This window comes from Staurois parvus, unplaced genomic scaffold (genome assembly GCF_062004578.1).
Source record: "Staurois parvus isolate SC_StPar_1 unplaced genomic scaffold, SC_StPar_1.0 ptg001352l, whole genome shotgun sequence".
NCBI classification, from domain to species: Eukaryota; Metazoa; Chordata; class Amphibia; order Anura; family Ranidae; genus Staurois; species Staurois parvus.
Window position 1 is genome coordinate 414,120 of NW_028319148.1, and position 21,355 is coordinate 435,474.

Consider the following 21,355-nt stretch of genomic DNA (forward strand, 5'->3'; position numbering starts at 1 on the left):
GACGTAATTCATTGGCGTCCTTAGCAAAAGAGTCATTATTGCTGTGTGTTTAATAAGTTGTAGAAAAGAAGGCCAAGCGCGGATGGGCATGGAAAGCCACCTTAGTGGGATGCTATTGAAAGAAAAGCAGACTGGCCCGTACGGGGATCGAACCCGCTACCTTGGCGTTATTAGCACCACGCTCTAACCAACTGAGCTAACCGGCCCAAGCTTGCTGAGGGTGGGCCCGCTAAAGCTGGCACAGGACTATCTGGGCTGTGAGGAATTCTTTGGGCAGCCACAGAAGCAATGACACAAGAGCAGGCAAAAATGTCCCCGACCCATGTCAGAGACCTCGTGGCGCAACGGTAGCGCGTCTGACTCCAGATCAGAAGGTTGCGTGTTCAAATCACGTCGGGGTCATGTTGATTTTCATGGCCGTCTGCTTAGCCCACTTTCACAGGGTCTTTACACGTCTTGGGCTACTGCCGGCCGACCCAGGGGACACTCACCTCCAGATCACCCTCGCGCACATTCCCTTATAGCTTGCCCACTGGCCTGGAGGAAGCTGGAGATCTGGGTCACACCGTTGGACGCAGGCTCACAAAGCCTCTCATAGGCAACAATCAAGCAATTACAACCTGCCTCGCGACAAGGTTACCAATAAAAACAAACACAGCCACCCTAACAACTGGACCACGCTATGGGAGCTTTGGGATGAACTCTGCTGCAATTGCAGCTCCATTTATGCTTCTAAGCAAAGGGGCCAGGTACACCACCTTCAAATGCAATGAAAAGGCACAGAGAGCTTTTCAACAGCTTAAGTTAGTATAGTGTAAACGACCAGTGTTGCCCACCCCCAAATTTAGTCGACAATTTCACCTCGAGACCAACACCTTCGATATGGGCCTGGGAGCAGCCTTGTCCCAGGAAATGAATGGGGAAGAACATCAAGAAGCATACTCCATCCAGGCTCTAACTCCTGCAGGGAGGAACCATTCAATAGTGGAAAGGGAGACTCTGGCCACAAATTGGCACCAGAGTCCTTGAGGTATGACCTTTTGGCCAAACGCCTCCCATTCTCCAGTACGGTGGAGGGCTCAGAAGGAAGGGAGCAATGAAAGGGTCACAAGGCGCTTTCTGGCTTTGCAAGGCTTTCCATTTTATGTAGAACACGGGCCAGGGAGCTAGCAAGGGAATGCTGGATGGACTGTGACGTGCTGGAAAACTAGGCTCCCTCCCAAAGGTCTGAGCACAGGGGAAGGCTATGCGAGGCACTGGCTGGCAGAACCATGGACGGATGATAGGTTTTCCCTAGGGTGCTGACATATGCATGCTGAGGGCCTCAAGGGCTTGTGGCGGCTGATGTGGAGTAAACTGTCTTTTTGTTATCTGAGAACCTGAAACAGGTATTGTTGTGGATCTTGGAGCCTTGAGGCATTGCAAAGTTTTGGGTGGGAGAAAGCTAACAGTCCTAGGTGCCCATGTTACCTTGTAGCCAGACCTGAGTATGAATCTTAGCTGTCTGTGGGCTTTTGTATATGCCAGTTGACTGGTGCTCAGGGTTCTCTCTCCTGCTCTCTGTGTGCTTTGGGAGCCTGCTGTCGGGTGAAACGTTTGAGCGCTGACAGTAGACGGACAAGTTTGAAGTGCTGCCTGTTTGTTTTGGGGATCCCATTCGGGGAGACCCTGTTAGTCAAGGAGTGACCCGAGTTTAGCCAGTGGCTCAGACGTAATTCATTGGCGTCCTTAGCAAAAGAGTCATTATTGCTGTGTGTTTAATAGGTTGTAGAAAAGAAGGCCAAGCGCGGATGGGCATGGAAAGCCACCTTAGTGGGATGCTATTGAAAGAAAAGCAGACTGGCCCGTACGGGGATCGAACCCGCGACCTTGGCGTTATTAGCACCACGCTCTAACCAACTGAGCTAACCGGCCCAAGCTTGCTGAGGGTGGGCCCGCTAAAGCTGGCACAGGACTATCTGGGCTGTGAGGAATTCTTTGGGCAGCCACAGAAGTAATGACACAAGAGCAGGCAAACATGTCCCCGACCCATGTCAGAGACCTCGTGGCGCAACGGTAGCGCGTCTGACTCCAGATCAGAAGGTTGCGTGTTCAAATCACGTCGGGGTCATGTTGATTTTCATGGCCGTCTGCTTAGCCCACTTTCACAGGGTCTTTACACGTCTTGGGCTACTGCCGGCCGACCCAGGGGACACCCACCTCCAGATCACCCTCGCGCACATTCCCTTATAGCTTGCCCACTGGCCTGGAGGAAGCTGGAGATCTGGGTCACACCGTTGGACGCAGGCTCACAAAGCCTCTCATAGGCAACAATCAAGCAATTACAACCTGCCTCGCGACAAGGTTACCAATAAAAACAAACACAGCCACCCTAACAACTGGACCACGCTATGGGAGCTTTGGGATGAACTCTGCTGCAATTGCAGCTCCATTTATGCTTCTAAGCAAAGGGGCCAGGTACACCACCTTCAAATGCAATGAAAAGGCACAGAGAGCTTTTCAACAGCTTAAGTTAGTATAGTGTAAACGACCAGTGTTGCCCACCCCCAAATTTAGTCGACAATTTCACCTCGAGACCAACACCTTCGATATGGGCCTGGGAGCAGCCTTGTCCCAGGAAATGAATGGGGAAGAACATCAAGAAGCATACTCCATCCAGGCTCTAACTCCTGCAGGGAGGAACCATTCAATAGTGGAAAGGGAGACTCTGGCCACAAATTGGCACCAGAGTCCTTGAGGTATGACCTTTTGGCCAAACGCCTCCCATTCTCCAGTACGGTGGAGGGCTCAGAAGGAAGGGAGCAATGAAAGGGTCACAAGGCGCTTTCTGGCTTTGCAAGGCTTTCCATTTTATGTAGAACACGGGCCAGGGAGCTAGCAAGGGAATGCTGGATGGACTGTGACGTGCTGGAAAACTAGGCTCCCTCCCAAAGGTCTGAGCACAGGGGAAGGCTATGCGAGGCACTGGCTGGCAGAACCATGGACGGATGATAGGTTTTCCCTAGGGTGCTGACATATGCATGCTGAGGGCCTCAAGGGCTTGTGGCGGCTGATGTGGAGTAAACTGTCTTTTTGTTATCTGAGAACCTGAAACAGGTATTGTTGTGGATCTTGGAGCCTTGAGGCATTGCAAAGTTTTGGGTGGGAGAAAGCTAACAGTCCTAGGTGCCCATGTTACCTTGTAGCCAGACCTGAGTATGAATCTTAGCTGTCCGTGGGCTTTTGTATATGCCAGTTGACTGGTGCTCAGGGTTCTCTCTCCTGCTCTCTGTGTGCTTTGGGAGCCTGCTGCCGGGTGAAACGTTTGAGCGCTGACAGTAGACGGACAAGTTTGAAGTGCTGCCTGTTTGTTTTGGGGATCCCATTCGGGGAGACCCTGTTAGTCAAGGAGTGACCCGAGTTTAGCCAGTGGCTCAGACGTAATTCATTGGCGTCCTTAGCAAAAGAGTCATTATTGCTGTGTGTTTAATAAGTTGTAGAAAAGAAGGCCAAGCGCGGATGGGCATGGAAAGCCACCTTAGTGGGATGCTATTGAAAGAAAAGCAGACTGGCCCGTATGGGGATCGAACCCGCGACCTTGGCGTTATTAGCACCACGCTCTAACCAACTGAGCTAACCGGCCCAAGCTTGCTGAGGGGGGGCCCGCTAAAGCTGGCACAGGACTATCTGGGCTGTGAGGAATTCTTTGGGCAGCCACAGAAGCAATGACACAAGAGCAGCCAAAAAATGCCCACGAGGCATGTCAGAGACCTCGTGGCGGAACGGTAGCGCGTCTGACTCCAGATCAGAAGGTTGCGTGTTCAAATCACGTCGGGGTCATGTTGATTTTCATGGCCGTCTGCTTAGCCCACTTTCACAGGGTCTTTACACGTCTTGGGCTACTGCCGGCCGACCCAGGGGACACCCACCTCCAGATCACCCTCGCGCACATTCCCTTATAGCTTGCCCACTGGCCTGGAGGAAGCTGGAGATCTGGGTCACACCGTTGGACGCAGGCTCACAAAGCCTCTCATAGGCAACAATCAAGCAATTACAACCTGCCTCGCGACAAGGTTACCAATAAAAACAAACACAGCCACCCTAACAACTGGACCACGCTATGGGAGCTTTGGGATGAACTCTGCTGCAATTGCAGCTCCATTTATGCTTCTAAGCAAAGGGGCCAGGTACACCACCTTCAAATGCAATGAAAAGGCACAGAGAGCTTTTCAACAGCTTAAGTTAGTATAGTGTAAACGACCAGTGTTGCCCACCCCCAAATTTAGTCGACAATTTCACCTCGAGACCAACACCTTTGATATGGGCCTGGGAGCAGCCTTGTCCCAGGAAATGAATGGGGAAGAACATCAAGAAGCATACTCCATCCAGGCTCTAACTCCTGCAGGGAGGAACCATTCAATAGTGGAAAGGGAGACTCTGGCCACAAATTGGCACCAGAGTCCTTGAGGTATGACCTTTTGGCCAAACGCCTCCCATTCTCCAGTACGGTGGAGGGCTCAGAAGGAAGGGAGCAATGAAAGGGTCACAAGGCGCTTTCTGGCTTTGCAAGGCTTTCCATTTTATGTAGAACACGGGCCAGGGAGCTAGCAAGGGAATGCTGGATGGACTGTGACGTGCTGGAAAACTAGGCTCCCTCCCAAAGGTCTGAGCACAGGGGAAGGCTATGCGAGGCACTGACTGGCAGAACCATGGACGGATGATAGGTTTTCCCTAGGGTGCTGACATATGCATGCTGAGGGCCTCAAGGGCTTGTGGCGGCTGATGTGGAGTAAACTGTCTTTTTGTTATCTGAGAACCTGAAACAGGTATTGTTGTGGATCTTGGAGAGCTGAGGCATTGCAAAGTTTTGGGTGGGAGAAAGCTAACAGTCCTATGTGCCCATGTTACCTTGTAGCCAGACCTGAGTATGAATCTTAGCTGTCCGTGGGCTTTTGTATATGCCAGTTGACTGGTGCTCAGGGTTCTCTCTCCTGCTCTCTGTGTGCTTTGGGAGCCTGCTGCCGGGTGAAACGTTTGAGCGCTGACAGTAGACGGACAAGTTTGAAGTGCTGCCTGTTTGTTTTGGGGATCCCATTTGGGGAGACCCTGTTAGTCAAGGAGTGACCCGAGTTTTGCCAGTGGCTCAGACGTAATTCATTGGCGTCCTTAGCAAAAGAGTCATTATTGCTGTGTGTTTAATAGGTTGTAGAAAAGAAGGCCAAGCGCGGATGGGCATGGAAAGCCACCTTAGTGGGATGCTATTGAAAGAAAAGCAGACTGGCCCGTACGGGGATCGAACCCGCGACCTTGGCGTTATTAGCACCACGCTCTAACAAACTGAGCTAACTGGCCCAAGCTTGCTGAGGGTGGGCCCGCTAAAGCTGGCACAGGACTATCTGGGCTGTGAGGAATTCTTTGGGCAGCCACAGAAGCAATGACACAAGAGCAGGCAAAAAATTCCCCCGAGGCATGTCAGAGACCTCGTGGTGCAACGGTAGCGCGTCTGACTCCAGATCAGAAGGTTGCGTGTTCAAATCACGTCGGGGTCATGTTGATTTTCATGGCCGTCTGCTTAGCCCACTTTCACAGGGTCTTTACACGTCTTGGGCTACTGCCGGCCGACCCAGGGGACACCCACCTCCAGATCACCCTCGCGCACATTCCCTTATAGCTTGCCCACTGGCCTGGAGGAAGCTGGAGATCTGGGTCACACCGTTGGACGCAGGCTCACAAAGCCTCTCATAGGCAACAATCAAGCAATTACAACCTGCCTCGCGACAAGGTTACCAATAAAAACAAACACAGCCACCCTAACAACTGGAACACGCTATGGGAGCTTTGGGATGAACTCTGCTGCAATTGCAGCTCCATTTATGCTTCTAAGCAAAGGGGCCAGGTACACCACCTTCAAATGCAATGAAAAGGCACAGAGAGCTTTTCAACAGCTTAAGTTAGTATAGTGTAAACGACTAGTGTTGCCCACCCCCAAATTTAGTCGACAATTTCACCTCGAGACCAACACCTTTGATATGGGCCTGGGAGCAGCCTTGTCCCAGGAAATGAATGGGGAAGAACATCAAGAAGCATACTCCATCCAGGCTCTAACTCCTGCAGGGAGGAACCATTCAATAGTGGAAAGGGAGACTCTGGCCACAAATTGGCACCAGAGTCCTTGAGGTATGACCTTTTGGCCAAACGCCTCCCATTCTCCAGTACGGTGGAGGGCTCAGAAGGAAGGGAGCAATGAAAGGGTCACAAGGCGCTTTCTGGCTTTGCAAGGCTTTCCATTTTATGTAGAACACGGGCCAGGGAGCTAGCAAGGGAATGCTGGATGGACTGTGACGTGCTGGAAAACTAGGCTCCCTCCCAAAGGTCTGAGCACAGGGGAAGGCTATGCGAGGCACTGACTGGCAGAACCATGGACGGATGATAGGTTTTCCCTAGGGTGCTGACATATGCATGCTGAGGGCCTCAAGGGCTTGTGGCGGCTGATGTGGAGTAAACTGTCTTTTTGTTATCTGAGAACCTGAAACAGGTATTGTTGTGGATCTTGGAGCCTTGAGGCATTGCAAAGTTTTGGGTGGGAGAAAGCTAACAGTCCTAGGTGCCCATGTTACCTTGTAGCCAGACCTGAGTATGAATCTTAGCTGTCCGTGGGCTTTTGTATATGCCAGTTGACTGGTGCTCAGGGTTCTCTCTCCTGCTCTCTGTGTGCTTTGGGAGCCTGCTGCCGGGTGAAACGTTTGAGCGCTGACAGTAGACGGACAAGTTTGAAGTGCTGCCTGTTTGTTTTGGGGATCCCATTCGGGGAGACCCTGTTAGTCAAGGAGTGACCCGAGTTTAGCCAGTGGCTCAGACGTAATTCATTGGCGTCCTTAGCAAAAGAGTCATTATTGCTGTGTGTTTAATAGGTTGTAGAAAAGAAGGCCAAGCGCGGATGGGCATGGAAAGCCACCTTAGTGGGATGCTATTGAAAGAAAAGCAGACTGGCCCGTACGGTGATCGAACCCGCGACCTTGGCGTTATTAGCACCACGCTCTAACCAACTGAGCTAACCGGCCCAAGCTTGCTGAGGGGGGGCCCGCTAAAGCTGGCACAGGACTATCTGGGCTGTGAGGAATTCTTTGGGCAGCCACAGAAGCAATGACACAAGAGCAGGCAAAAAATGCCCCCGAGGCATGTCAGAGACCTCGTGGCGCAACGGTAGCGCGTCTGACTCCAGATCAGAAGGTTGCGTGTTCAAATCACGTCGGGGTCATGTTGATTTTCATGGCCGTCTGCTTAGCCCACTTTCACAGGGTCTTTACACGTCTTGGGCTACTGCCGGCCGACCAAGGGGACACCCACCTCCAGATCACCCTCGCGCACATTCCCTTATAGCTTGCCCACTGGCCTGGAGGAAGCTGGAGATCTGGGTCACACCGTTGGACGCAGGCTCACAAAGCCTCTCATAGGCAACAATCAAGCAATTACAACCTGCCTCGCGACAAGGTTACCAATAAAAACAAACACAGCCACCCTAACAACTGGACCACGCTATGGGAGCTTTGGGATGAACTCTGCTGCAATTGCAGCTCCATTTATGCTTCTAAGCAAAGGGGCCAGGTACACCACCTTCAAATGCAATGAAAAGGCACAGAGAGCTTTTCAACAGCTTAAGTTAGTATAGTGTAAACGACCAGTGTTGCCCACCCCCAAATTTAGTCGACAATTTCACCTCGAGACCAACACCTTTGATATGGGCCTGGGAGCAGCCTTGTCCCAGGAAATGAATAGGGAAGAACATCAAGAAGCATACTCCATCCAGGCTCTAACTCCTGCAGGGAGGAACCATTCAATAGTGGAAAGGGAGACTCTGGCCACAAATTGGCACCAGAGTCCTTGAGGTATGACCTTTTGGCCAAACGCCTCCCATTCTCCAGTACGGTGGAGGGCTCAGAAGGAAGGGAGCAATGAAAGGGTCACAAGGCGCTTTCTGGCTTTGCAAGGCTTTCCATTTTATGTAGAACACGGGCCAGGGAGCTAGCAAGGGAATGCTGGATGGACTGTGACGTGCTGGAAAACTAGGCTCCCTCCCAAAGGTCTGAGCACAGGGGAAGGCTATGCGAGGCACTGACTGGCAGAACCATGGACGGATGATAGGTTTTCCCTAGGGTGCTGACATATGCATGCTGAGGGCCTCAAGGGCTTGTGGCGGCTGATGTGGAGTAAACTGTCTTTTTGTTATCTGAGAACCTGAAACAGGTATTGTTGTGGATCTTGGAGAGCTGAGGCATTGCAAAGTTTTGGGTGGGAGAAAGCTAACAGTCCTATGTGCCCATGTTACCTTGTAGCCAGACCTGAGTATGAATCTTAGCTGTCCGTGGGCTTTTGTATATGCCAGTTGACTGGTGCTCAGGGTTCTCTCTCCTGCTCTCTGTGTGCTTTGGGAGCCTGCTGCCGGGTGAAACGTTTGAGCGCTGACAGTAGACGGACAAGTTTGAAGTGCTGCCTGTTTGTTTTGGGGATCCCATTTGGGGAGACCCTGTTAGTCAAGGAGTGACCCGAGTTTTGCCAGTGGCTCAGACGTAATTCATTGGCGTCCTTAGCAAAAGAGTCATTATTGCTGTGTGTTTAATAGGTTGTAGAAAAGAAGGCCAAGCGCGGATGGGCATGGAAAGCCACCTTAGTGGGATGCTATTGAAAGAAAAGAAGACTGGCCCGTACGGGGATCGAACCCGCGACCTTGGCGTTATTAGCACCACGCTCTAACCAACTGAGCTAACCGGCCCAAGCTTGCTGAGGGTGGGCCCGCTAAAGCTGGCACAGGACTATCTGGGCTGTGAGGAATTCTTTGGGCAGCCACAGAAGCAATGACACAAGAGCAGGCAAAAAATGCCCCCGAGGCATGTCAGAGACCTCGTGGCGCAACGGTAGCGCGTCTGACTCCAGATCAGAAGGTTGCGTGTTCAAATCACGTCGGGGTCATGTTGATTTTCATGGCCGTCTGCTTAGCCCACTTTCACAGGGTCTTTACACGTCTTGGGCTACTGCCGGCCGACCAAGGGGACACCCACCTCCAGATCACCCTCGCGCACATTCCCTTATAGCTTGCCCACTGGCCTGGAGGAAGCTGGAGATCTGGGTCACACCGTTGGACGCAGGCTCACAAAGCCTCTCATAGGCAACAATCAAGCAATTACAACCTGCCTCGCGACAAGGTTACCAATAAAAACAAACACAGCCACCCTAACAACTGGACCACGCTATGGGAGCTTTGGGATGAACTCTGCTGCAATTGCAGCTCCATTTATGCTTCTAAGCAAAGGGGCCAGGTACACCACCTTCAAATGCAATGAAAAGGCACAGAGAGCTTTTCAACAGCTTAAGTTAGTATAGTGTAAACGACCAGTGTTGCCCACCCCCAAATTTAGTCGACAATTTCACCTCGAGACCAACACCTTCGATATGGGCCTGGGAGCAGCCTTGTCCCAGGAAATGAATGGGGAAGAACATCAAGAAGCATACTCCATCCAGGCTCTAACTCCTGCAGGGAGGAACCATTCAATAGTGGAAAGGGAGACTCTGGCCACAAATTGGCACCAGAGTCCTTGAGGTATGACCTTTTGGCCAAACGCCTCCCATTCTCCAGTACGGTGGAGGGCTCAGAAGGAAGGGAGCAATGAAAGGGTCACAAGGCGCTTTCTGGCTTTGCAAGGCTTTCCATTTTATGTAGAACACGGGCCAGGGAGCTAGCAAGGGAATGCTGGATGGACTGTGACGTGCTGGAAAACTAGGCTCCCTCCCAAAGGTCTGAGCACAGGGGAAGGCTATGCGAGGCACTGGCTGGCAGAACCATGGACGGATGATAGGTTTTCCCTAGGGTGCTGACATATGCATGCTGAGGGCCTCAAGGGCTTGTTGCGGCTGATGTGGAGTAAACTGTCTTTTTGTTATCTGAGAACCTGAAACAGGTATTGTTGTGGATCTTGGATCCTTGAGGCATTGCAAAGTTTTGGGTGGGAGAAAGCTAACAGTCCTAGGTGCCCATGTTACCTTGTAGCCAGACCTGAGTATGAATCTTAGCTGTCCGTGGGCTTTTGTATATGCCAGTTGACTGGTGCTCAGGGTTCTCTCTCCTGCTCTCTGTGTGCTTTGGGAGCCTGCTGCCGGGTGAAACGTTTGAGCGCTGACAGTAGACGGACAAGTTTGAAGTGCTGCCTGTTTGTTTTGGGGATCCCATTCGGGGAGACCCTGTTAGTCAAGGAGTGACCCGAGTTTAGCCAGTGGCTCAGACGTAATTCATTGGCGTCCATAGCAAAAGAGTCATTATTGCTGTGTGTTTAATAAGTTGTAGAAAAGAAGGCCAAGCGCGGATGGGCATGGAAAGCCACCTTAGTGGGATGCTATTGAAAGAAAAGCAGACTGGCCCGTACGGGGATCGAACCCGCGACCTTGGCGTTATTAGCACCACGCTCTAACCAACTGAGCTAACCGGCCCAAGCTTGCTGAGGGGGGGCCCGCTAAAGCTGGCACAGGACTATCTGGGCTGTGAGGAATTCTTTGGGCAGCCACAGAAGCAATGACACAAGAGCAGCCAAAAAATGCCCACGAGGCATGTCAGAGACCTCGTGGCGGAACGGTAGCGCGTCTGACTCCAGATCAGAAGGTTGCGTGTTCAAATCACGTCGGGGTCATGTTGATTTTCATGGCCGTCTGCTTAGCCCACTTTCACAGGGTCTTTACACGTCTTGGGCTACTGCCGGCCGACCCAGGGGACACCCACCTCCAGATCACCCTCGCGCACATTCCCTTATAGCTTGCCCACTGGCCTGGAGGAAGCTTCCTATCTGGGTCACACCGTTGGACGCAGGCTCACAAAGCCTCTCATAGGCAACAATCAAGCAATTACAACCTGCCTCGCGACAAGGTTACCAATAAAAACAAACACAGCCACCCTAACAACTGGACCACGCTATGGGAGCTTTGGGATGAACTCTGCTGCAATTGCAGCTCCATTTATGCTTCTAAGCAAAGGGGCCAGGTACACCACCTTCAAATGCAATGAAAAGGCACAGAGAGCTTTTCAACAGCTTAAGTTAGTATAGTGTAAACGACCAGTGTTGCCCACCCCCAAATTTAGTCGACAATTTCACCTCGAGACCAACACCTTTGATATGGGCCTGGGAGCAGCCTTGTCCCAGGAAATGAATGGGGAAGAACATCAAGAAGCATACTCCATCCAGGCTCTAACTCCTGCAGGGAGGAACCATTCAATAGTGGAAAGGGAGACTCTGGCCACAAATTGGCACCAGAGTCCTTGAGGTATGACCTTTTGGCCAAACGCCTCCCATTCTCCAGTACGGTGGAGGGCTCAGAAGGAAGGGAGCAATGAAAGGGTCACAAGGCGCTTTCTGGCTTTGCAAGGCTTTCCATTTTATGTAGAACACGGGCCAGGGAGCTAGCAAGGGAATGCTGGATGGACTGTGACGTGCTGGAAAACTAGGCTCCCTCCCAAAGGTCTGAGCACAGGGGAAGGCTATGCGAGGCACTGACTGGCAGAACCATGGACGGATGATAGGTTTTCCCTAGGGTGCTGACATATGCATGCTGAGGGCCTCAAGGGCTTGTGGCGGCTGATGTGGAGTAAACTGTCTTTTTGTTATCTGAGAACCTGAAACAGGTATTGTTGTGGATCTTGGAGAGCTGAGGCATTGCAAAGTTTTGGGTGGGAGAAAGCTAACAGTCCTATGTGCCCATGTTACCTTGTAGCCAGACCTGAGTATGAATCTTAGCTGTCCGTGGGCTTTTGTATATGCCAGTTGACTGGTGCTCAGGGTTCTCTCTCCTGCTCTCTGTGTGCTTTGGGAGCCTGCTGCCGGGTGAAACGTTTGAGCGCTGACAGTAGACGGACAAGTTTGAAGTGCTGCCTGTTTGTTTTGGGGATCCCATTCGGGGAGACCCTGTTAGTCAAGGAGTGACCCGAGTTTAGCCAGTGGCTCAGACGTAATTCATTGGCGTCCTTAGCAAAAGAGTCATTATTGCTGTGTGTTTAATAGGTTGTAGAAAAGAAGGCCAAGCGCGGATGGGCATGGAAAGCCACCTTAGTGGGATGCTATTGAAAGAAAAGCAGACTGGCCCGTACGGGGATCGAACCCGCTACCTTGGCGTTATTAGCACCACGCTCTAACCAACTGAGCTAACCGGCCCAAGCTTGCTGAGGGTGGGCCCGCTAAAGCTGGCACAGGACTATCTGGGCTGTGAGGAATTCTTTGGGCAGCCACAGAAGCAATGACACAAGAGCAGGCAAAAATGTCCCCGACCCATGTCAGAGACCTCGTGGCGCAACGGTAGCGCGTCTGACTCCAGATCAGAAGGTTGCGTGTTCAAATCACGTCGGGGTCATGTTGATTTTCATGGCCGTCTGCTTAGCCCACTTTCACAGGGTCTTTACACGTCTTGGGCTACTGCCGGCCGACCCAGGGGACACTCACCTCCAGATCACCCTCGCGCACATTCCCTTATAGCTTGCCCACTGGCCTGGAGGAAGCTGGAGATCTGGGTCACACCGTTGGACGCAGGCTCACAAAGCCTCTCATAGGCAACAATCAAGCAATTACAACCTGCCTCGCGACAAGGTTACCAATAAAAACAAACACAGCCACCCTAACAACTGGACCACGCTATGGGAGCTTTGGGATGAACTCTGCTGCAATTGCAGCTCCATTTATGCTTCTAAGCAAAGGGGCCAGGTACACCACCTTCAAATGCAATGAAAAGGCACAGAGAGCTTTTCAACAGCTTAAGTTAGTATAGTGTAAACGACCAGTGTTGCCCACCCCCAAATTTAGTCGACAATTTCACCTCGAGACCAACACCTTCAATATGGGCCTGGGAGCAGCCTTGTCCCAGGAAATGAATGGGGAAGAACATCAAGAAGCATACTCCATCCAGGCTCTAACTCCTGCAGGGAGGAACCATTCAATAGTGGAAAGGGAGACTCTGGCCACAAATTGGCACCAGAGTCCTTGAGGTATGACCTTTTGGCCAAACGCCTCCCATTCTCCAGTACGGTGGAGGGCTCAGAAGGAAGGGAGCAATGAAAGGGTCACAAGGCGCTTTCTGGCTTTGCAAGGCTTTCCATTTTATGTAGAACACGGGCCAGGGAGCTAGCAAGGGAATGCTGGATGGACTGTGACGTGCTGGAAAACTAGGCTCCCTCCCAAAGGTCTGAGCACAGGGGAAGGCTATGCGAGGCACTGGCTGGCAGAACCATGGACGGATGATAGGTTTTCCCTAGGGTGCTGACATATGCATGCTGAGGGCCTCAAGGGCTTGTGGCGGCTGATGTGGAGTAAACTGTCTTTTTGTTATCTGAGAACCTGAAACAGGTATTGTTGTGGATCTTGGAGCCTTGAGGCATTGCAAAGTTTTGGGTGGGAGAAAGCTAACAGTCCTAGGTGCCCATGTTACCTTGTAGCCAGACCTGAGTATGAATCTTAGCTGTCTGTGGGCTTTTGTATATGCCAGTTGACTGGTGCTCAGGGTTCTCTCTCCTGCTCTCTGTGTGCTTTGGGAGCCTGCTGTCGGGTGAAACGTTTGAGCGCTGACAGTAGACGGACAAGTTTGAAGTGCTGCCTGTTTGTTTTGGGGATCCCATTCGGGGAGACCCTGTTAGTCAAGGAGTGACCCGAGTTTAGCCAGTGGCTCAGACGTAATTCATTGGCGTCCTTAGCAAAAGAGTCATTATTGCTGTGTGTTTAATAGGTTGTAGAAAAGAAGGCCAAGCGCGGATGGGCATGGAAAGCCACCTTAGTGGGATGCTATTGAAAGAAAAGCAGACTGGCCCGTACGGGGATCGAACCCGCGACCTTGGCGTTATTAGCACCACGCTCTAACCAACTGAGCTAACCGGCCCAAGCTTGCTGAGGGTGGGCCCGCTAAAGCTGGCACAGGACTATCTGGGCTGTGAGGAATTCTTTGGGCAGCCACAGAAGCAATGACACAAGAGCAGGCAAAAATGTCCCCGAGGCATGTCAGAGACCTCGTGGCGCAACGGTAGCGCGTCTGACTCCAGATCAGAAGGTTGCGTGTTCAAATCACGTCGGGGTCATGTTGATTTTCATGGCCGTCTGCTTAGCCCACTTTCACAGGGTCTTTACACGTCTTGGGCTACTGCTGGCCGACCCAGGGGACACCCACCTCCAGATCACCCTCGCGCACATTCCCTTATAGCTTGCCCACTGGCCTGGAGGAAGCTGGAGATCTGGGTCACACCGTTGGACGCAGGCTCACAAAGCCTCTCATAGGCAACAATCAAGCAATTACAACCTGCCTCGCGACAAGGTTACCAATAAAAACAAACACAGCCACCCTAACAACTGGACCACGCTATGGGAGCTTTGGGATGAACTCTGCTGCAATTGCAGCTCCATTTATGCTTCTAAGCAAAGGGGCCAGGTACACCACCTTCAAATGCAATGAAAAGGCACAGAGAGCTTTTCAACAGCTTAAGTTAGTATAGTGTAAACGACCAGTGTTGCCCACCCCCAAATTTAGTCGACAATTTCACCTCGAGACCAACACCTTCGATATGGGCCTGGGAGCAGCCTTGTCCCAGGAAATGAATGGGGAAGAACATCAAGAAGCATACTCCATCCAGGCTCTAACTCCTGCAGGGAGGAACCATTCAATAGTGGAAAGGGAGACTCTGGCCACAAATTGGCACCAGAGTCCTTGAGGTATGACCTTTTGGCCAAACGCCTCCCATTCTCCAGTACGGTGGAGGGCTCAGAAGGAAGGGAGCAATGAAAGGGTCACAAGGCGCTTTCTGGCTTTGCAAGGCTTTCCATTTTATGTAGAACACGGGCCAGGGAGCTAGCAAGGGAATGCTGGATGGACTGTGACGTGCTGGAAAACTAGGCTCCCTCCCAAAGGCCTGAGCACAGGGGAAGGCTATGCGAGGCACTGGCTGGCAGAACCATGGACGGATGATAGGTTTTCCCTAGGGTGCTGACATATGCATGCTGAGGGACTCAAGGGCTTGTGGCGGCTGATGTGGAGTAAACTGTCTTTTTGTTATCTGAGAACCTGAAACAGGTATTGTTGTGGATCTTGGAGCCTTGAGGCATTGCAAAGTTTTGGGTGGGAGAAAGCTAACAGTCCTAGGTGCCCATGTTACCTTGTAGCCAGACCTGAGTATGAATCTTAGCTGTCCGTGGGCTTTTGTATATGCCAGTTGACTGGTGCTCAGGGTTCTCTCTCCTGCTCTCTGTGTGCTTTGGGAGCCTGCTGCCGGGTGAAACGTTTGAGCGCTGACAGTAGACGGACAAGTTTGAAGTGCTGCCTGTTTGTTTTGGGGATCCCATTCGGGGAGACCCTGTTAGTCAAGGAGTGACCCGAGTTTAGCCAGTGGCTCAGACGTAATTCATTGGCGTCCTTAGCAAAAGAGTCATTATTGCTGTGTGTTTAATAAGTTGTAGAAAAGAAGGCCAAGCGCGGATGGGCATGGAAAGCCACCTTAGTGGGATGCTATTGAAAGAAAAGCAGACTGGCCCGTACGGGGATCGAACCCGCGACCTTGGCGTTATTAGCACCACGCTCTAACCAACTGAGCTAACCGGCCCAAGCTTGCTGAGGGGGGGCCCGCTAAAGCTGGCACAGGACTATCTGGGCTGTGAGGAATTCTTTGGGCAGCCACAGAAGCAATGACACAAGAGCAGCCAAAAAATGCCCACGAGGCATGTCAGAGACCTCGTGGCGGAACGGTAGCGCGTCTGACTCCAGATCAGAAGGTTGCGTGTTCAAATCACGTCGGGGTCATGTTGATTTTCATGGCCGTCTGCTTAGCCCACTTTCACAGGGTCTTTACACGTCTTGGGCTACTGCCGGCCGACCCAGGGGACACCCACCTCCAGATCACCCTCGTGCACATTCCCTTATAGCTTGCCCACTGGCCTGGAGGAAGCTGGAGATCTGGGTCACACCGTTGGACGCAGGCTCACAAAGCCTCTCATAGGCAACAATCAAGCAATTACAACCTGCCTCGCGACAAGGTTACCAATAAAAACAAACACAGCCACCCTAACAACTGGACCACGCTATGGGAGCTTTGGGATGAACTCTGCTGCAATTGCAGCTCCATTTATGCTTCTAAGCAAAGGGGCCAGGTACACCACCTTCAAATGCAATGAAAAGGCACAGAGAGCTTTTCAACAGCTTAAGTTAGTATAGTGTAAACGACTAGTGTTGCCCACCCCCAAATTTAGTCGACAATTTCACCTCGAGACCAACACCTTTGATATGGGCCTGGGAGCAGCCTTGTCCCAGGAAATGAATGGGGAAGGACATCAAGAAGCATACTCCATCCAGGCTCTAACTCCTGCAGGGAGGAACCATTCAATAGTGGAAAGGGAGACTCTGGCCACAAATTGGCACCAGAGTCCTTGAGGTATGACCTTTTGGCCAAACGCCTCCCATTCTCCAGTACGGTGGAGGGCTCAGAAGGAAGGGAGCAATGAAAGGGTCACAAGGCGCTTTCTGGCTTTGCAAGGCTTTCCATTTTATGTAGAACACGGGCCAGGGAGCTAGCAAGGGAATGCTGGATGGACTGTGACGTGCTGGAAAACTAGGCTCCCTCCCAAAGGTCTGAGCACAGGGGAAGGCTATGCGAGGCACTGACTGGCAGAACCATGGACGGATGATAGGTTTTCCCTAGGGTGCTGACATATGCATGCTGAGGGCCTCAAGGGCTTGTGGCGGCTGATGTGGAGTAAACTGTCTTTTTGTTATCTGAGAACCTGAAACAGGTATTGTTGTGGATCTTGGAGAGCTGAGGCATTGCAAAGTTTTGGGTGGGAGAAAGCTAACAGTCCTATGTGCCCATGTTACCTTGTAGCCAGACCTGAGTATGAATCTTAGCTGTCCGTGGGCTTTTGTATATGCCAGTTGACTGGTGCTCAGGGTTCTCTCTCCTGCTCTCTGTGTGCTTTGGGAGCCTGCTGCCGGGTGAAACGTTTGAGCGCTGACAGTAGACGGACAAGTTTGAAGTGCTGCCTGTTTGTTTTGGGGATCCCATTTGGGGAGACCCTGTTAGTCAAGGAGTGACCCGAGTTTTGCCAGTGGCTCAGACGTAATTCATTGGCGTCCTTAGCAAAAGAGTCATTATTGCTGTGTGTTTAATAGGTTGTAGAAAAGAAGGCCAAGCGCGGATGGGCATGGAAAGCCACCTTAGTGGGATGCTATTGAAAGAAAAGCAGACTGGCCCGTACGGGGATCGAACCCGCGACCTTGGCGTTATTAGCACCACGCTCTAACCAACTGAGCTAACCGGCCCAAGCTTGCTGAGGGTGGGCCCGCTAAAGCTGGCACAGGACTATCTGGGCTGTGAGGAATTCTTTGGGCAGCCACAGAAGCAATGACACAAGAGCAGGCAAAAAATGCCCCCGAGGCATGTCAGAGACCTCGTGGCGCAACGGTAGCGCGTCTGACTCCAGATCAGAAGGTTGCGTGTTCAAATCACGTCGGGGTCATGTTGATTTTCATGGCCGTCTGCTTAGCCCACTTTCACAGGGTCTTTACACGTCTTGGGCTACTGCCGGCCGACCCAGGGGACACTCACCTCCAGATCACCCTCGCGCACATTCCCTTATAGCTTGCCCACTGGCCTGGAGGAAGCTGGAGATCTGGGTCACACCGTTGGACGCAGGCTCACAAAGCCTCTCATAGGCAACAATCAAGCAATTACAACCTGCCTCGCGACAAGGTTACCAATAAAAACAAACACAGCCACCCTAACAACTGGACCACGCTATGGGAGCTTTGGGATGAACTCTGCTGCAATTGCAGCTCCATTTATGCTTCTAAGCAAAGGGGCCAGGTACACCACCTTCAAATGCAATGAAAAGGCACAGAGAGCTTTTCAACAGCTTAAGTTAGTATAGTGTAAACGACCAGTGTTGCCCACCCCCAAATTTAGTCGACAATTTCACCTCGAGACCAACACCTTCGATATGGGCCTGGGAGCAGCCTTGTCCCAGGAAATGAATGGGGAAGAACATCAAGAAGCATACTCCATCCAGGCTCTAACTCCTGCAGGGAGGAACCATTCAATAGTGGAAAGGGAGACTCTGGCCACAAATTGGCACCAGAGTCCTTGAGGTATGACCTTTTGGCCAAACGCCTCCCATTCTCCAGTACGGTGGAGGGCTCAGAAGGAAGGGAGCAATGAAAGGGTCACAAGGCGCTTTCTGGCTTTGCAAGGCTTTCCATTTTATGTAGAACACGGGCCAGGGAGCTAGCAAGGGAATGCTGGATGGACTGTGACGTGCTGGAAAACTAGGCTCCCTCCCAAAGGCCTGAGCACAGGGGAAGGCTATGCGAGCCACTGGCTGGCAGAACCATGGACGGATGATAGGTTTTCCCTAGGGTGCTGACATATGCATGCTGAGGGCCTCAAGGGCTTGTGGCGGTTGATGTGGAGTAAACTGTCTTTTTGTTATCTGAGAACCTGAAAAAGGTATTGTTGTGGATCTTGGAGCCTTGAGGCATTGCAAAGTTTTGGGTGGGAGAAAGCTAACAGTCCTAGGTGCCCATGTTACCTTGTAGCCAGACCTGAGTATGAATCTTAGCTGTCCGTGGGCTTTTGTATATGCCAGTTGACTGGTGCTCAGGGTTCTCTCTCCTGCTCTCTGTGTGCTTTGGGAGCTTGCTGCTGGGTGAAACGTTTGAGCGCTGACAGTAGACGGACAAGTTTGAAGTGCTGCCTGTTTGTTTTGGGGATCCCATTTGGGGAGACCCTGTTAGTCAAGGAGTGACCCGAGTTTAGCCAGTGGCTCAGACGTAATTCATTGGCGTCCTTAGCAAAAGAGTCATTATTGCTGTGTGTTTAATAGGTTGTAGAAAAGAAGGCCAAGCACGGATGGGCATGGAAAGCCACCTTAGTGGGATGCTATTGAAAGAAAAGCAGACTGGCCCGTACGGGGATCAAACCCACGACCTTGGCGTTATTAGCACCACGCTCTAACCAACTGAGCTAACCGGCCCAAGCTTGCTGATGGTGGGCCCGCTAAAGCTGGCACAGGACTATCTGGGCTGTGAGGAATTCTTTGGGCAGCCACAGAAGCAATGACACAAGAGCAGCCAAAAAATGCCCCTGTGGCATGTCAGAGACCTCGTGGCGCAACGGTAGCGCGTCTGACTCCAGATCAGAAGGTTGCGTGTTCAAATCACGTCGGGGTCATGTTGATTTTCATGGCCGTCTGCTTAGCCCACTTTCACAGGGTCTTTACACGTCTTGGGCTGCTGCCGGCCGACCAAGGGGACACCCACCTCCAGATCACCCTCGCGCACATTCCCTTATAGCTTGCCCACTGGCCTGGAGGAAGCTGGAGATCTGGGTCACACCGTTGGACGCAGGCTCACAAAGCCTCTCATAGGCAACAATCAAGCAATTACAACCTGCCTCGCGACAAGGTTACCAATAAAAACAAACACAGCCACCCTAACAACTGGACCACGCTATGGGAGCTTTGGGATGAACTCTGCTGCAATTGCAGCTCCATTTATGCTTCTAAGCAAAGGGGCCAGGTACACCACCTTCAAATGCAATGAAAAGGCACAGAGAGCTTTTCAACAGCTTAAGTTAGTATAGTGTAAACGACCAGTGTTGCCCACCCCCAAATTTAGTCGACAATTTCACCTCGAGACCAACACCTTCGATATGGGCCTGGGAGCAGCCTTGTCCCAGGAAATGAATGGGGAAGAACATCAAGAAGCATACTCCATCCAGGCTCTAACTCCTGCAGGGAGGAACCATTCAATAGTGGAAAGGGAGACTCTGGCCACAAATTGGCACCAGAGTCCTTGAGGTATGACCTTTTGGCCAAACGCCTCCCATTCTCCAGTACGGTGGAGGGCTCAGAAGGAAGGGAGCAATGAAAGGGTCACAAGGCGCTTTCTGGCTTTGCAAGGCTTTCCATTTTATGTAGAACACGGGCCAGGGAGCTAGCAAGGGAATGCTGGATGGACTGTGACGTGCTGGAAAACTAGGCTCCCTCCCAAAGGCCTGAGCACAGGGGAAGGCTATGCGAGGCACTGGCTGGCAGAACCATGGACGGATGATAGGTTTTCCCTAGGGTGCTGACATATGCATGCTGAGGGCCTCAAGGGCTTGTGGCGGCTGATGTGGAGTAAACTGTCTTTTTGTTATCTGAGAACCTGAAACAGGTATTGTTGTGGATCTTGGAGCCTTGAGGCATTGCAAAGTTTTGGGTGGGAGAAAGCTAACAGTCCTAGGTGCCCATGTTACCTTGTAGCCAGACCTGAGTATGAATCTTAGCTGTCCGTGGGCTTTTGTATATGCCAGTTGACTGGTGCTCAGGGTTCTCTCTCCTGCTCTCTGTGTGCTTTGGGAGCCTGCTGCCGGGTGAAACGTTTGAGCGCTGACAGTAGACGGACAAGTTTGAAGTGCTGCCTGTTTGTTTTGGGGATCCCATTCGGGGAGACCCTGTTAGTCAAGGAGTGACCCGAGTTTAGCCAGTGGCTCAGACGTAATTCATTGGCGTCCTTAGCAAAAGAGTCATTATTGCTGTGTGTTTAATAGGTTGTAGAAAAGAAGGCCAAGCGCGGATGGGCATGGAAAGCCACCTTAGTGGGATGCTATTGAAAGAAAAGCAGACTGGCCCGTACGGGGATCGAACCCCCGACCTTGGCGTTATTAGCACCACGCTCTAACCAACTGAGCTAACCGGCCCAAGCTTGCTGAGGGTGGGCCCGCTAAAGCTGGCACAGGACTATCTGGGCTGTGAGGAATTCTTTGGGCAGCCACAGAAGCAATGACACAAGAGCAGGCAAAAAATGCCCCCGAGGCATGTCAGAGACCTCGTGGCGCAACGGTAGCGCGTCTGACTCCAGATCAGAAGGTTGCGTGTTCAAATCACGTCGGGGTCATGTTGATTTTCATGGCCGTCTGCTTAGCCCACTTTCACAGGGTCTTTACACGTCTTGGGCTACTGCCGGCCGACCCAGGGGACACCCACCTCCAGATCACCCTCGCGCACATTCCCTTATAGCTTGCCCACTGGCCTGGAGGAAGCTGGAGATCTGGGTCACACCGTTGGACGCAGGCTCACAAAGCCTCTCATAGGCAACAATCAAGCAATTACAACCTGCCTCGCGACAAGGTTACCAATAAAAACAAACACAGCCACCCTAACAACTGGACCACGCTATGGGAGCTTTGGGATGAACTCTGCTGCAATTGCAGCTCCATTTATGCTTCTAAGCAAAGGGGCCAGGTACACCACCTTCAAATGCAATGAAAAGGCACAGAGAGCTTTTCAACAGCTTAAGTTAGTATAGTGTAAACGACCAGTGTTGCCCACCCCCAAATTTAGTC

General features: G+C 51.7%; 26 non-coding genes across 26 annotated transcripts; 13 read left to right on the forward strand and 13 right to left on the reverse strand.

The window, feature by feature from the left end:
- Window positions 1-132: 132 nt before the first annotated feature.
- On the reverse strand, window positions 133-206 carry TRNAI-AAU (transfer RNA isoleucine (anticodon AAU)). The gene has a single exon. It is a non-coding gene; the product is annotated as a tRNA-Ile (tRNA).
- A 124-nt stretch (window positions 207-330) lies between these two features.
- On the forward strand, window positions 331-402 carry TRNAW-CCA (transfer RNA tryptophan (anticodon CCA)). Its single transcript has one exon. It is a non-coding gene; the product is annotated as a tRNA-Trp (tRNA).
- Window positions 403-1,840: 1,438 nt separating this feature from the next.
- On the reverse strand, window positions 1,841-1,914 carry TRNAI-AAU (transfer RNA isoleucine (anticodon AAU)). The gene has a single exon. It is a non-coding gene; the product is annotated as a tRNA-Ile (tRNA).
- A 124-nt stretch (window positions 1,915-2,038) lies between these two features.
- On the forward strand, window positions 2,039-2,110 carry TRNAW-CCA (transfer RNA tryptophan (anticodon CCA)). Its single transcript has one exon. It is a non-coding gene; the product is annotated as a tRNA-Trp (tRNA).
- A 1,438-nt stretch (window positions 2,111-3,548) lies between these two features.
- TRNAI-AAU (transfer RNA isoleucine (anticodon AAU)) lies at window positions 3,549-3,622 on the reverse strand. The gene has a single exon. It is a non-coding gene; the product is annotated as a tRNA-Ile (tRNA).
- A 125-nt stretch (window positions 3,623-3,747) lies between these two features.
- On the forward strand, window positions 3,748-3,819 carry TRNAW-CCA (transfer RNA tryptophan (anticodon CCA)). Its single transcript has one exon. It is a non-coding gene; the product is annotated as a tRNA-Trp (tRNA).
- Window positions 3,820-5,257: 1,438 nt separating this feature from the next.
- TRNAI-AAU (transfer RNA isoleucine (anticodon AAU)) lies at window positions 5,258-5,331 on the reverse strand. The gene has a single exon. It is a non-coding gene; the product is annotated as a tRNA-Ile (tRNA).
- Window positions 5,332-5,456: 125 nt separating this feature from the next.
- On the forward strand, window positions 5,457-5,528 carry TRNAW-CCA (transfer RNA tryptophan (anticodon CCA)). Its single transcript has one exon. It is a non-coding gene; the product is annotated as a tRNA-Trp (tRNA).
- A 1,438-nt stretch (window positions 5,529-6,966) lies between these two features.
- TRNAI-AAU (transfer RNA isoleucine (anticodon AAU)) lies at window positions 6,967-7,040 on the reverse strand. The gene has a single exon. It is a non-coding gene; the product is annotated as a tRNA-Ile (tRNA).
- A 125-nt stretch (window positions 7,041-7,165) lies between these two features.
- Window positions 7,166-7,237, forward strand: TRNAW-CCA (transfer RNA tryptophan (anticodon CCA)). Its single transcript has one exon. It is a non-coding gene; the product is annotated as a tRNA-Trp (tRNA).
- Window positions 7,238-8,675: 1,438 nt separating this feature from the next.
- TRNAI-AAU (transfer RNA isoleucine (anticodon AAU)) lies at window positions 8,676-8,749 on the reverse strand. Its single transcript has one exon. It is a non-coding gene; the product is annotated as a tRNA-Ile (tRNA).
- Window positions 8,750-8,874: 125 nt separating this feature from the next.
- Window positions 8,875-8,946, forward strand: TRNAW-CCA (transfer RNA tryptophan (anticodon CCA)). Its single transcript has one exon. It is a non-coding gene; the product is annotated as a tRNA-Trp (tRNA).
- Window positions 8,947-10,384: 1,438 nt separating this feature from the next.
- Window positions 10,385-10,458, reverse strand: TRNAI-AAU (transfer RNA isoleucine (anticodon AAU)). The gene has a single exon. It is a non-coding gene; the product is annotated as a tRNA-Ile (tRNA).
- Window positions 10,459-10,583: 125 nt separating this feature from the next.
- On the forward strand, window positions 10,584-10,655 carry TRNAW-CCA (transfer RNA tryptophan (anticodon CCA)). The gene has a single exon. It is a non-coding gene; the product is annotated as a tRNA-Trp (tRNA).
- A 1,438-nt stretch (window positions 10,656-12,093) lies between these two features.
- On the reverse strand, window positions 12,094-12,167 carry TRNAI-AAU (transfer RNA isoleucine (anticodon AAU)). Its single transcript has one exon. It is a non-coding gene; the product is annotated as a tRNA-Ile (tRNA).
- Window positions 12,168-12,291: 124 nt separating this feature from the next.
- TRNAW-CCA (transfer RNA tryptophan (anticodon CCA)) lies at window positions 12,292-12,363 on the forward strand. Its single transcript has one exon. It is a non-coding gene; the product is annotated as a tRNA-Trp (tRNA).
- A 1,438-nt stretch (window positions 12,364-13,801) lies between these two features.
- TRNAI-AAU (transfer RNA isoleucine (anticodon AAU)) lies at window positions 13,802-13,875 on the reverse strand. Its single transcript has one exon. It is a non-coding gene; the product is annotated as a tRNA-Ile (tRNA).
- A 124-nt stretch (window positions 13,876-13,999) lies between these two features.
- On the forward strand, window positions 14,000-14,071 carry TRNAW-CCA (transfer RNA tryptophan (anticodon CCA)). Its single transcript has one exon. It is a non-coding gene; the product is annotated as a tRNA-Trp (tRNA).
- Window positions 14,072-15,509: 1,438 nt separating this feature from the next.
- On the reverse strand, window positions 15,510-15,583 carry TRNAI-AAU (transfer RNA isoleucine (anticodon AAU)). The gene has a single exon. It is a non-coding gene; the product is annotated as a tRNA-Ile (tRNA).
- Window positions 15,584-15,708: 125 nt separating this feature from the next.
- TRNAW-CCA (transfer RNA tryptophan (anticodon CCA)) lies at window positions 15,709-15,780 on the forward strand. The gene has a single exon. It is a non-coding gene; the product is annotated as a tRNA-Trp (tRNA).
- A 1,438-nt stretch (window positions 15,781-17,218) lies between these two features.
- Window positions 17,219-17,292, reverse strand: TRNAI-AAU (transfer RNA isoleucine (anticodon AAU)). The gene has a single exon. It is a non-coding gene; the product is annotated as a tRNA-Ile (tRNA).
- Window positions 17,293-17,417: 125 nt separating this feature from the next.
- TRNAW-CCA (transfer RNA tryptophan (anticodon CCA)) lies at window positions 17,418-17,489 on the forward strand. Its single transcript has one exon. It is a non-coding gene; the product is annotated as a tRNA-Trp (tRNA).
- Window positions 17,490-18,927: 1,438 nt separating this feature from the next.
- On the reverse strand, window positions 18,928-19,001 carry TRNAI-AAU (transfer RNA isoleucine (anticodon AAU)). The gene has a single exon. It is a non-coding gene; the product is annotated as a tRNA-Ile (tRNA).
- Window positions 19,002-19,126: 125 nt separating this feature from the next.
- TRNAW-CCA (transfer RNA tryptophan (anticodon CCA)) lies at window positions 19,127-19,198 on the forward strand. The gene has a single exon. It is a non-coding gene; the product is annotated as a tRNA-Trp (tRNA).
- Window positions 19,199-20,636: 1,438 nt separating this feature from the next.
- On the reverse strand, window positions 20,637-20,710 carry TRNAI-AAU (transfer RNA isoleucine (anticodon AAU)). Its single transcript has one exon. It is a non-coding gene; the product is annotated as a tRNA-Ile (tRNA).
- Window positions 20,711-20,835: 125 nt separating this feature from the next.
- Window positions 20,836-20,907, forward strand: TRNAW-CCA (transfer RNA tryptophan (anticodon CCA)). The gene has a single exon. It is a non-coding gene; the product is annotated as a tRNA-Trp (tRNA).
- The last annotated feature ends 448 nt before the right edge of the window (window positions 20,908-21,355 follow it).